The following is a 12518-nucleotide window of genomic DNA, read 5'->3' on the forward strand; positions in this document are numbered from 1 at the left end:
GAGCCACAAAAATGGCTACAAAAATTACAAGTGTGGAAGAGATGAACACACACACATACACACACACACACAGAGAGAGATTTACAACAACTCCTAATTCATGAAATGAAATCTCATTTAGTCACACTTTTTTTTGTAATGAAAATAGTGTGTTTTTTTAAATGTTTTATTCATAGTTTTTATTATTTAAAGAAAGAAAAACTGGGGAAATATTAGAAATGCTTCTTTTTGTCTCTTTTGGTAGGAGGGGCTTGTCTGTGTCTGTGTTTGAGTGACAAAGAGTGACAAAGTAAGCAAACTGCTGTAGCTACAAGTCATCGACAGACAGTGTGTTAGCAGTGGTATTGAAGAGTAAGAACCACACCAGCATCTGGACCGAAGTGACATTTACAGGTATGTTTACATGCTGTTTATTGTGTTGTGTAGCTATCTAGCCTGATATTAGTGGTGCACTTTTCCTCGGTGAATATTTGTTTGGTGGTTCATTCAAAAAGCTAAGGTGCAGGACAAGACATGTTCATGTTTGTAAGTTAGATAAGTAGGAGACTTTAGCAGGAATGCTAATGTGGATTGATGTTCAGAGTCTGTGACTCTCTTTGACCATCTGCTCTGCATAGAGTGCCATATTATTTTTATATATAAAAGCAAAACTAGGGGGCATCATCACAAAACATAAAAATATGTAATATAAATTTCTCCCTTTTGGTTTTCTGATATTTTCTCAAGGGAGAATAATGGATAAATGATTTAAAGGGCAAATATGTATGCTTGAACTTTAAAGATCTGGTATTATGGCCCTTTTTGACTAATTTTTAGTACTGAGCAGGGGCCTTGGATTCATTTCAGAAGTGCGGGGGCCAAAAAGTGTGTGTGTGTGTGTGTGTGTGTATGTGTTAAGGCCTTTTCATACAGTCCCTGTTCTGCGTTTGCGCTTACCTGTGGACGTGCACACGGTTCCATTCATACCTTAAGGTCCACAGGACCCACAGGACGGACCCAAAGCTTTGGCACCGCTCTCAGCTATTGTCTTCACTGTTGCTGTTGACATGAACACAAACAAGACTTTTTACTGTAAGTGTTGCAATATACGGGCATTTTAGGGGATACAGTTATTCGTGACTTAAAAAGAATGTACTGTACATGTTGTAGCAATGTTTTTTATGAAAAAAAAGGTTTTATGCTATTTTATATGGTTTGTGAACCTTTTTTTGTACATCCACAGGTGTTCAACAAAATATCACACATATCCGTGTATGAATGGATAGAGGAGTGTTAATGTTCCAGGGATATAAAACCACATTGATGGGACATTTTATGCCTTGGTAATGAGCTAATACTACAAAGATAATACTAATGGATTTTGTCAGCTCTAGAGTCAGACAACGGTAATTTTTGCATCTATATATATAGATAAAACTTTACTGTTCCCAGAGGGGAAATTTGCATGCTACAGCAGTGTAGGAAACAAGGAAACAGATAAGAACTAGGAGTAATAAATACAAACAAAATAAAAAGTAAAGTAAAATTGATTAGTTTTGATTTCAAAACTAATGAAAACTAAAAACTAATGAAAAAAATACTTTGAAAAAAAAAAGAAAGAAAAAAGAAATCTGCTTCATCATATTTAAGGTTTAAGAGCTCTGAATGTGGGAGGCAGACTTTTACAGTCCCCAGAAGTTCAGTTAGAATCTGCTATGGATCTTGTTGAATATGTGATCACATTCCTCTCAAAAAAGCGAAACAAAAAGTCATGAAATGACATTTGGGACAAAGTAAAGACCCTATCCACCAAGACTGGCATCGTCATCCAGCTGAGACAAGATAACGACAAGCTCAGCATTCCATGCCACCAAGAGGGATTTGTAGTTGACACTCAGATAGAAGAATGTCCACCACTCAACTCCACCGATGACATCTGAAAGCACTGCTACTACCCTCACCAGAATCCTGTGGTGTTCTACAGGGTACATCTGCCTTAAACCCAAAACACAGGTCAGGGTTTCTTTAGATGTAACATCTGTCACCCATGGCCCAGCATTATGGGGCAACAACTGACAACCTGTCTGCAGAATTGCACTAAGTTCAACAGCTACTTGATTGTATAAAACAGCAGGGACACATTGTGAACACCCTTCTCCAGCCATATAAGGACACATTTATTGATTTGCACAGACTTTTGTGTATATCAGTCACACTGCCCGTCACCTCTGCAACCTGCGAATGCAGCTTTTCTTGTTTAAGGTGTGTCAAAAATTACATGAGGAGCAACAGTGGGGACTCTAGGAATAGCAATTTGGCTTTGCTGTCCATCACCTCAGAATAAGCAAGGGCCCATGATGAGCAGGACATCATAGATGCTTTTGCTATGAACCACAACAACAGGCACAATGTTCTGCTCTGACAGACTTACAAACACCCATTGGTGAGCAGGTTAATGTGAATTTATATGATTTGGTTGAATAGTTTAAATCTTTGTATAGTAACATAATGTTAATTATGCACCAGGAACAATCTGTTTCTCCTTTCTTCCTTTCAGTGTGAAGTCTCACAGTAGCAAGAGCACTTCACCAGTCTGCAGCAACAGACTTGACCACCACAGAGTCTGCAAGCTCCTCCTCGTCCCCCACCCAAACAACCTAGCTCATATTTGCAGCACAGCAGTGCAGCAAGCGTCCCAGAGACACTCTGGAGCTTAAGAACTTCAAAGACACCTTCAGCAATCTGGACAGTATGTTTTGAAAATATCTAATGCCTGCCTAAAGGATGAGTCAGTGAGAAGGAAGCAGTGCTAGTGATTAAAGTGCCTGTGAGTGGCAACTGCCAGATAGTTACAGAGCGAAGTGACAAAAACACTGCTTTTATACTCTAAACGTATTGCCTGGTTTACAGTATATTGCATCAGACTACTGATACAGTGCTCTGAACCTAATATTTGTTTAATACAAATATTTTAAATGATTTGTTTTTGGTAAGAAAAAAAAATGTGAAATACCAGCGCACAGGTCGGTTACATCACCTCTGCTCTGCTGTTACGTCTATCAGCAGGTCTAAATGAGGGGAGTCACATCCACCTGCTACATGACGCACATTTCCTTATTTGGACATGGGAGAGATAAAGCTGAGCTACTGACACACGTGAAGTGCTCTCAAGGGACTCTCCATAACCTGTTGTTCCACTTCTCCTTTCCACAAAGTTAAGTTGTAAAAAATAGGCAATAAATGAAAAGTGCAAAGCAAGAATCACCTTTGAAGTTCTTCCCTACATGTTACACGGTGTGCTGTCTCTGTGTTATGGGTGTGTAAATAGGTAGAGGTCTGTCTGCAATGAGGTGATGAGTAAAGTTTTAGTTCAGTAGTTTAGAGCAGTCGACTATGATCTGGGAGACTCTAGTTTGAGACTGGGTATGGGGACCTCCTTCGTAAAGTAGTTCATTCATGAACACTTATTGTAACACTATAATTTTCTAAAATTAATAAGCATAATAAAAACAAAAACAGGATTTTTAAGCCTCTTTCCACTTTTATTTGAATACAAATAGAAATAATTTTGCTGCCTCAACAAATAGGGGAGAATGGGCGGCTGTGGCTCAGGAGGTAAAGGGGGTCGTCCACTATCGGAAGGTCGGTGGTTCAATTCCCGGCTCCTCCAGTCCACATGCCAATGTGTCCTTGGGCAAGACACTTAACCCCAAATTGCTCCTGATGGCTGTGCCATCAGTGTATGAATGTGTGTGAATGGTTAGCTTCCTCTGATGGGCAGGTTGGGACTTTGCATGGTAGCCCCTGTACCCATTCAGCGTATGAATGTGTGTGAATGGGTGAATGTGATTCGTGGTGTAAAAAGCACTTTGAGTGGTCGGAAGACCAGAAATGTGCTAAGTACAGTCCATTTACCATTTAATGGATTAACATGAGCCACTTTTAACATTTGATGATTTTACTGCAAAATGAAAGTGTATTTGTTTCAAATAATAGTTACTATATATGCCTCAGGTTGTTGTGTACCCATGGAAATTTAAACAAGTTATCTAATTATTATGGTTTTAGAACAATGAGCCATCAAAAAAAGTTAGTTCTATGGCACAGTTTGCCCCAAGGTAGGGGCAAAATGAGCATGGGGATGGGGTAAATTGAGTGCTCTATGGGTAAATAGTGCTGCCATTAAATACTGATATAAAAATTACACAAAATCAAACAAATTAATTATAAAATTAAAAATAATTTTGAACTTTATTAATGCCATCAATTTAACAAAGGCAAAAACTTATGTTTTAAACCATATGTTTGTGTCCTGTTGTTCAACATGGTACCTAAACATTTTCAGTAAAGACTGAACTGTAATCTTTGCGTGTTAGCTACAGAAAGAATGTGTGTGTGTAAATGTGTTTTTGTGTATACAGACGAGTGACAAATTAAAGGAAAAACTGGTACAGGCCTGTATGCTTGACCCCTACAGTGAGGGGATCAGATGGCTCTGTTATGCTTTGGGGGGCATTTTGCTGGCATGGTTTGGTCCACTTGTCCCCTTAGAGGGAAGGGTCACTACAAATCAGTGCAATGTTGTTCTGAGTCATCACCTTTATCCTATGATGAAACATTTCTATCCTGATCGGAGTGGTCTCTTCGAGGATGACAATGCCCCCATCCATAGGGCGCGAGGGATCACTGAATGGTTTGATGAGTATGAAAATGGTGTGAATCATATGCTATGGCCTTCATAGTCACCAGATCTCAACCGAGTTGAACACCTATGGGAGATTTTGGACTGACGTGTTAGACAACGCTCTCCACCACCATCATCAAAACACCAAATGAGGGAATATCTTTTTGAAGAATGGTGTTAATTCCTCCAGAACAGTTCAGAGACTATAGAATCAATGACAAGGCACATTGAAGCTCTTCTGGTGGCACACGGTGGCCCAAATCCCTTACTAAGACACTTTATGTTGGTTTTTCCTTTAATTTGTCACCTGTCTGTATGTACAGCATGTTTGTGTGTGACTTAAACTTAACATTAGTCAACAATTAGGTATTTATTCTTCAACATTGTAACACTTGAAACAGTAGTCAAACATTAAAATGAACAGTGTCTCTAGTCTCTAGAATATCAGAAAAAAATTTGGGGGGGTAAATTGAGCCATTGACTCAACTTGCCCCAACGTCACTGGCACGTTTTACCCCACAACCTCCATTTTGACAAAACTGTTTCATACAGTGGCTCAGATCCACAGTTATGCTAAGTTTATGACCTTGTTTTGTAACTTACACTGACTTAAATTAACATTTAATAATGTCCAAAACTTATCTTTTTTAATTAAGATACAAGACCGATAACTTTAGTAACATGATGAATTCACTTGGTATGACAAAAACCTTTTTTTTTGCTCTGTTTTCCTTGCAACTCTCTCCATGTGCTTGAGTCCAAGATGAAGTGAGTAATGTGAACTATTCTTTCTTAATTTGTGGTCACATGATTACTTTTGTTTATGGTTACCTAGATAAAGGGGGTGGCTCATTTTACCCACCGGCTCTATTTACCCTGTTCTCCCCTATAGATACAAATACAAATACTGGGCTCTCTGCACATCTCTAGTAAACATGCTAATAGTTACTAGTGTTAATGGTTACTCCACACAAATAAAACACTGTTATTGCCACTTATGTTTACATCTATGTATGTCTTTCATTTACTACAGTGAATTCAACAGCATGTTTGTTTTAAGCCTTAAACTGGTGTTTTACAGAAGCCATACTTGCTTTAAGGAATTTTGATGATGAAGTGCTCTTTTAATTTAATCACTTCTCTCAGTGCAATGTAATTTAACAGTATTCCAGTGCATTAATGCATCCTGAATGTGTTATTGCATCCGGGGCAGTTTCTTTCATGACTTTTGTCTTCTTTTTCTGTTTGAGGTAGACTGGGCCCCAGAAGTCTGAGTATTGTACATTGACACAGGGTCAGTGCAGCTTATGGTGTGCATAGTGTCCAGGAGAGGGCACCGCTTCCTAGTAATCTACTTAAGCTGAAATTATAGTTTCCGCATCCGCAAGGGTCTGCTAGGGTCTGCATGATGTAAATTTTGTCATCAGAGGGTGTGCGCATTGGCTCTGTGCGGATATCTGCATACCTGCAATTTGTTGTGTCCGTGCAGACCTGTCCACACCAGTCCACGTGGTCACAACGCTGTGTTCCTGTGGATGGTGATCTACTACGCATGTGTGGAATGCATCCTCCTAGCGGACCCCGGAAGTTAGTATAAACAGAACAACAACTACCCGTCCATGGTGTCCACAGCTGTCCATGTGTGCGTCTGCTCGGGAGTATAAATGAAGCTTTACAGTACCAGTCAAAAATTTGGACACACTTTCTTTCAAGTGAATGAGAAGGTGTGTTCAAACTTTTGACTGGTACTGTTAATGTTCTCAAAGCACTATTTTTTATTGTTTTCAGGAATTTATTATTTATTCTCTTCTGAGAACCACAAACACAGATAATAGCTTGGAATATACTTCATAGATATATACTCCTCTATAGCATATTTTTCGAGGTTGTATTTAATATAAATAAACACAAAGCAATAGTAACGCTATAGCTGTTGAGTTGATAATGACTATATGCACATGCTGCTTGTCGCTAGGCCCACTCAAACCCTGCTTTGTAGCCTAGGCCATGTTTGTTGATTTATGTTGAAAACTGACAAGCAACTCCATGCAATTATATAGCAACTACTAAACTACTGCCGTGTGCAAATTCAGTTTCGTGTGATTTGTTTAACATTCTTCACCATGTAGTGGTTTTGTAGTTTTATTCTTCTGTTTATCACTGCCCTTGTCAATAGGTGTCAATCAATCAATCAATTTTTATTTATAGCGCCATATCACAACAAAAGTCATCTCAGGGCACTTTTCACATAGAGCAGGTCAAGACCGTACTCTTTAATTTACAGATACCCAACAATTCCCCCATGAGCAAGCACTTGGCGACAGCGGTAAGGAAAAACTCCCCTTTAACGGGTAGAAACCTCAAGCAGAACCCGGCTCTTGGTGGGCGGCCATCTGCTTTGACCGGTTGGATTGAGAGAGAGAGAAAGAGAGAGGGAAAGGGGGAGGGGGGACAGAAGAACAACAATCATAACAATAACAATAAGTATAAGTATCAATAGCCAGGGAAGGATGCCATCAGGACTGTGAAGGACCGCGAAGGCTCGGCCCAGAACCCAGGGTTTCCTTTGAGATGAGAAAGCACAAAAAACTCCGGGGAAGAAGCAAAGTTATTGACATGCATTGATGTTACATGAATGCATACAGATGGAGAGGAGGAGGAGGAGAGAGGAGCTCAGTGCATCATGGGAAGTCCCCCAGCAGTCTAGGCCTGTAGCAGCATAACTAAGGGCTGATCCAAGGCGAGCCTGGTTGGCCCTAACTATAAGCTTTATCAAAAAGGAAAGTTTTAAGCCTACTCTTAAACATAGAGAGGGTGTCTGCACCCCGGACCGAATCTGGTAGATGGTTCCATAGAAGAGGAGCCTGATAGCTGAAGGCTCTGCCTCCCATTCTACTTTTAAAGACTGTAGGGACCACCGGTAAGCCTGCATTCTGGGAGCGCAGTGTTCTAGTGGGATAATACGGTATTATGAGCTCTTCAAGATATGATGGTGCCTGACCATTAAGGGCTTTGTAAGTTAGGAGAAGGATTTTAAATTCTATTCTAGATTTTACAGGAAGCCAATGTAGTGAAGCTAAAATGGGAGAAATGTGATCTCTTTTTCTAGTTTTAGTCAATACAAGTGCAGCTGCATTCTGGACCAGCTGGAGAGTCTTTAGAGACTTGTTAGGGCAGCCTGATAATAAGGTATTGCAATAATCCAGCCTAGAAGTAACAAATGCGTGAACTAGTTTTTGCATCTTCTGCATCTTTTAGGGACAGGATGTGCCTGATTTTTGCGATATTACGTAAGTGAAAAAAGGCAGTCCTTGAGATTTGATTTATATTGGAGTTAAAGGACATATCCTGATCAAAGATAACTCCCAGATTCTTTACGGTGGTGCTGGAGGCCAAGGTAATGCCATCCAGAGTAGCTATATCATTAGACAATATGTTTCTAAGGTGTTTAGGGCCAAGCACAATAACCTCAGTTTTATCTGAATTTAGTAGTAGAAAATTGCAGGTCATCCAGGTCTTTATGTCCTTAAGGCATGCTTGGAATTTGTTTAACTGATTGGTTTCATCTGGCTTCATTGATAAATATAATTGGGTGTCATCTGCATAACAATCAAAATTTATGGAGTGTTTCCTAATAATATTACCTAAAGGAAGCATATACAGGGTGAATAGAATTGGTCCAAGTACAGAACCTTGTGGAACTCTGCGTCTAACCCTTGCCTTCACAGAGGATTCATCATTAACATGTACAAACTGAAATCGGTCTGATAAATAGGACTTAAACCAGCTTAATGCAGTTCCTTTAATGTCAATTATGTGTATATATATACTCTTTGGGCTGTAATTTTGTATCCATTTGATATTTTATAATGTTTAAAATATATATAACATTTTTGACAATTATTACATCTGTGCAATATTAGTGTGTTATTATAATTTGCTTGTTACTGTAATGTTCTCCTTTTCCAAGACAGTGTGACGTCACTTCTGGTTTTATAAAAAATCCTAAATTACATTTTCATTTTTCAGGAATTTCGAATGGCAAGTTATTTCTTCATTAGCTTCATTCATAGCAACAGACATCAGACTAGTATTACCAACAAGCCCTCTAAATCAGGGGTTCTCAACCTTTTGTAACTTAAGGCCCACTTCTGATTGTTAAAAATTTTCCGAGGACCACCTTCCCAAATAAACATTTATAAACATAACATGACAAAAAAACTGAGCTGTAAATATTTGTTATGCCACTGTCAGCTGTAATTACCAAAATAAATATTCTGCTTACCCTCAGTGAGAGGCTTGCTTCTGGGAAATAATGAGATCAAGTCGTGGTGGGATGGGTGAGAGGCTGACAGGCAGAGTAGCATTCTAAGTTGCTTTCATTTTGTTCCTTGCCTTTGATTTTGTCACATCCACAATGGAAAACCTTGACTCACATAAATAGGTGGTGGTGAAAAGCAACAGAAATTTGATTGCCCGATTTGAGGGATATTGACTGGCAGGCAGTATCCAGAATGAAGCAAGGTCAACTTGTGTGAGCTGAAGCTACAGGCTTCTGCCTGCTGATAGTTCCATCAGTTCATTTTCCAACACAGTGTCTTCTGAAACAGGATCCACAGAGAAAGCAAGTTAGCTAACAGTGGCAAAACCATAGACTGTATGAAAATATGGATGTAGTTACCATGACGTCACCCGTTGGTCTCTGACGAGAAGTTTTGAAGCTCAAAGTGAGCTGCTCCGGCCGTCGCCATCTTGGCAGTGTGTGACTCTGCCTAACTCCCAGCTAATCAAAAATGGGAAAAGAGACGGGCCGAATGGCTGAAACAAGCCACCTAGCAGCTGGTGGACCTGTCACTCAGAGCAGCCATGTCCCTCATTATCTTTACGGCTTGATAAAATTCAAACGGGTGAGTTATAAAAAAATTCACCCCCCCGTACAGTTGTCATGAAAGGGGAAATTAGCTATAGAGACCAAAAGTGTTTTGTGTACCAGGCTGTAAACATGTTTATTTCTGCTGTTTCTGCTTGTGCTGTTGGGCATTTTAACATGAGGGTCTATGGGGATTGACTCGCTTTTGGAGCCAGCCACAAGTGGCCATTCAAGAAACTGCAGTTTTTGGCACTTCCGCATTTGCTTCATTTTTCAGCCCTGGTGGTTGCCGCTTGGGCAAAACACGTTTGTCTCTACCTAATGATGACTGGATATTCGTAACTGGTCATTAAAATTATGCATTTTAATTTGATGTTTTTTATTTATGTGGATTCTTGAGCACATTTAGATATAAAAATAACTAATTTTGTAAATTACCAAAAAAATGTTTTTTTTTTTTAACTATTTAGCAGTACCACTGCTTTGCAGCCCACTAGATGGCACTCTGAGGCCCACCTGTGGGCTGCAGTCCACTGGTTGAGAATGGCTACTCTAAATTAAACGACCAAATGCGTGATTTGACCATGTGACTTCAGAACGGCACATAGGACTGTTTTCTAATCTGGTGCCCCTATTGGCAGTAATCGGCAGGGCATAATTTGTCTGTGCTTTAATTGTTAGAAACCACTGTTAAAAAAATCATCATATTTTATGGTGTGACAATGCTGTGGTTAAGGTCTGGTTGGGTTTAGGAACAAAAACCACTTGGTTAGATTAAGGGAAAGATCATTGTTTGGGTTAAAATGATCACTTTGTTAAGGTTAGAGAACCATGTGGTGTGGGTTTAAGTTACTACTTCCTTAAAGTCAGGTTACCTTTGTTGTCATGGCAACAGTAATAACCATGAGGCTATGGTTAGGGGACTATCGTAGTTACGCTTTTTTAAAAACTGTCCCGACTCACGGCTGGTAACAGGAAACTAACAGTGGCGTCCTCTGGCAAAGTCCACTGTTGGGTTTATGCCTCCATCCACCCCTCCTCCTCTGAATGAGCAAATCTGTCCACATATATATACATCATCTGAACTGCACTACTGCTCCAGGACACAATTAGTATGGCCGCTAGATGGCATCTGTCACTCAAACATAACTAGTTTTTGGGTGATTGACATTACGACTTATTGTGTCATTTTTATTGGGACTTCTAATTGGCTGAGCACACTGCAGGCTAGTGTTACATGACCTATGATAAGCCCAAAGCTGTACTTGAAATGGAACAAAAAAAGTTGTTGACTGGCTTGTTTGCTAGTGCTGGTCCACTTCACATTGTTAGTCTCTGTGTATTATTGTACAATGCATTTCCAAAATATTTCACTCTTGTCTCACAAAGCTAGTCATTAAATTATTAAAACCAAATCTCCTGCCTTCATCTCCCATTTTTAAAACAGGGGCATGCTTGAAATGGATCGGTTTGTACAATGTGTTGTCTGACCAAAGACAACCTTTTCTCAATGACCACACTTGAAGGTGGAGTACAAGCCTGCCATCATAGAGGGGTGATATGAGAATGAATTGGAGGTAATGACACTTTCACACTGTCTCTCCTTCAGAGCATTCATGATGTTGCACTTTGTTGAAAAGTAACAGTGGTAGTTGTGTGAAGAATGAATAAAGAGCACTTTTGAGAGCGACTTTCAAATCCTAACAGCTTTCACACCTCTACACACCTTGCCAATCACTGCGTAAGGTGAGCATAGTGATTGCCCCCCCCCCACCCCTCAGTGAGAAAGTGTGGGGGGAGGAGGTTTCAGACAATGTTTAATCCACCAATCCAATTGCTTATTTTTCATTTTTGTTTATTTAAGCTTTTATTGACTTCAGAGACTTGCATACCTGTGTCCACCAGGAGATTGCATTTCACACCAAGAAGTATAGGTACTGGCGTGGGCCAAAATCAGACATACCAGTACTGAGCACCAGTCCATTTCAAGCACTGATCTAGAGTCTCAGATTGTCAAATTACCACCCATGTGTGAAGGATCGAGTCACCACAGAGTGGTTCAAACTGGCTTCAGGCTGTACATTGCAAATGAACAACAGTCTATGAGGTAGCACAGGAGAGACTGACAGAATCTGAGGAGGAGAGAGTGAGATGGAGGCATGATGATCTTGCTTGTGAAGAGAGAGAAAGAGAGAGCGGGAGGGAGAGGGAGAGATGAGGGGAATGATAGAGAGAGACATGATTAGATGTGTAGAGACGGAGAGAGGAGGGAAGGGAGAGACACAGTGAGAGAGGCAGTGATGTGCTGTTATGTGAAAGCAGATCACACTAAATGGGCCTCAGAAAAATCCTAAGCCTCTCTCACTGTGTGTGTGTGTGTGTGTCTGTGTGTGTGTGTGTGTGTGTGTGTGTGTGTGGCTTTAGCTGCTTTGATGGGCATGTAGGAGGACTGAAAACCCTGTCTCCTCCTTTTACCATCACAGTCTTCTTCTCCATCTTTCTGCCTCATTTCTCCTCTACTTGTTCTTCTCTTTCTTCCACTCTTCCTCACCTCTCCCTCCTTTTATTAGTCTTCCTCCCTTCTCTCCCACTTCCTCACTTTGATTTCCTTTCCCTTCCTTGTCTTGAATACCCCTATCATCTTTCATTCTCCTCTCATGTCCTGCATTTCCTACCCTTGCATGTTCTCCCGCTGACTCCCTCTCCTCACCTCTCCTATCATTTTTGTGTCAGGTTGACCAGAGACACTAAGGTCACACTGCACTGTAGGACTCAGCTTAACATCAACACATACAAAAACCATATAATGATGTCTCATATAAATTCTCAAATAGTGGGATTTTATTTACCTCAATTACAGAGAGAAGTAGAAACAGACATTTAGTATTATTATTATTATTACATTATTTCTAAATGCTCCTGTTTATTATTTTCATAATTCTTGAGTAAAACACCTTCTTGTTTTCTGATCTGATGCAAGCTAAT

The 12518-nt window shown here is 40.1% G+C and overlaps 1 pseudogene; it reads right to left on the reverse strand.

The window, feature by feature from the left end:
- Positions 1-7419: 7419 nt before the first annotated feature.
- LOC121883460 overlaps positions 7420-12518 on the reverse strand; it is an 81807-nt pseudogene continuing 76708 nt past the window's right edge.

The sequence above is a fragment of the Thunnus maccoyii genome, chromosome 18 (genome assembly GCF_910596095.1).
Source record: "Thunnus maccoyii chromosome 18, fThuMac1.1, whole genome shotgun sequence".
NCBI lineage: Eukaryota > Metazoa > Chordata > Actinopteri > Scombriformes > Scombridae > Thunnus > Thunnus maccoyii.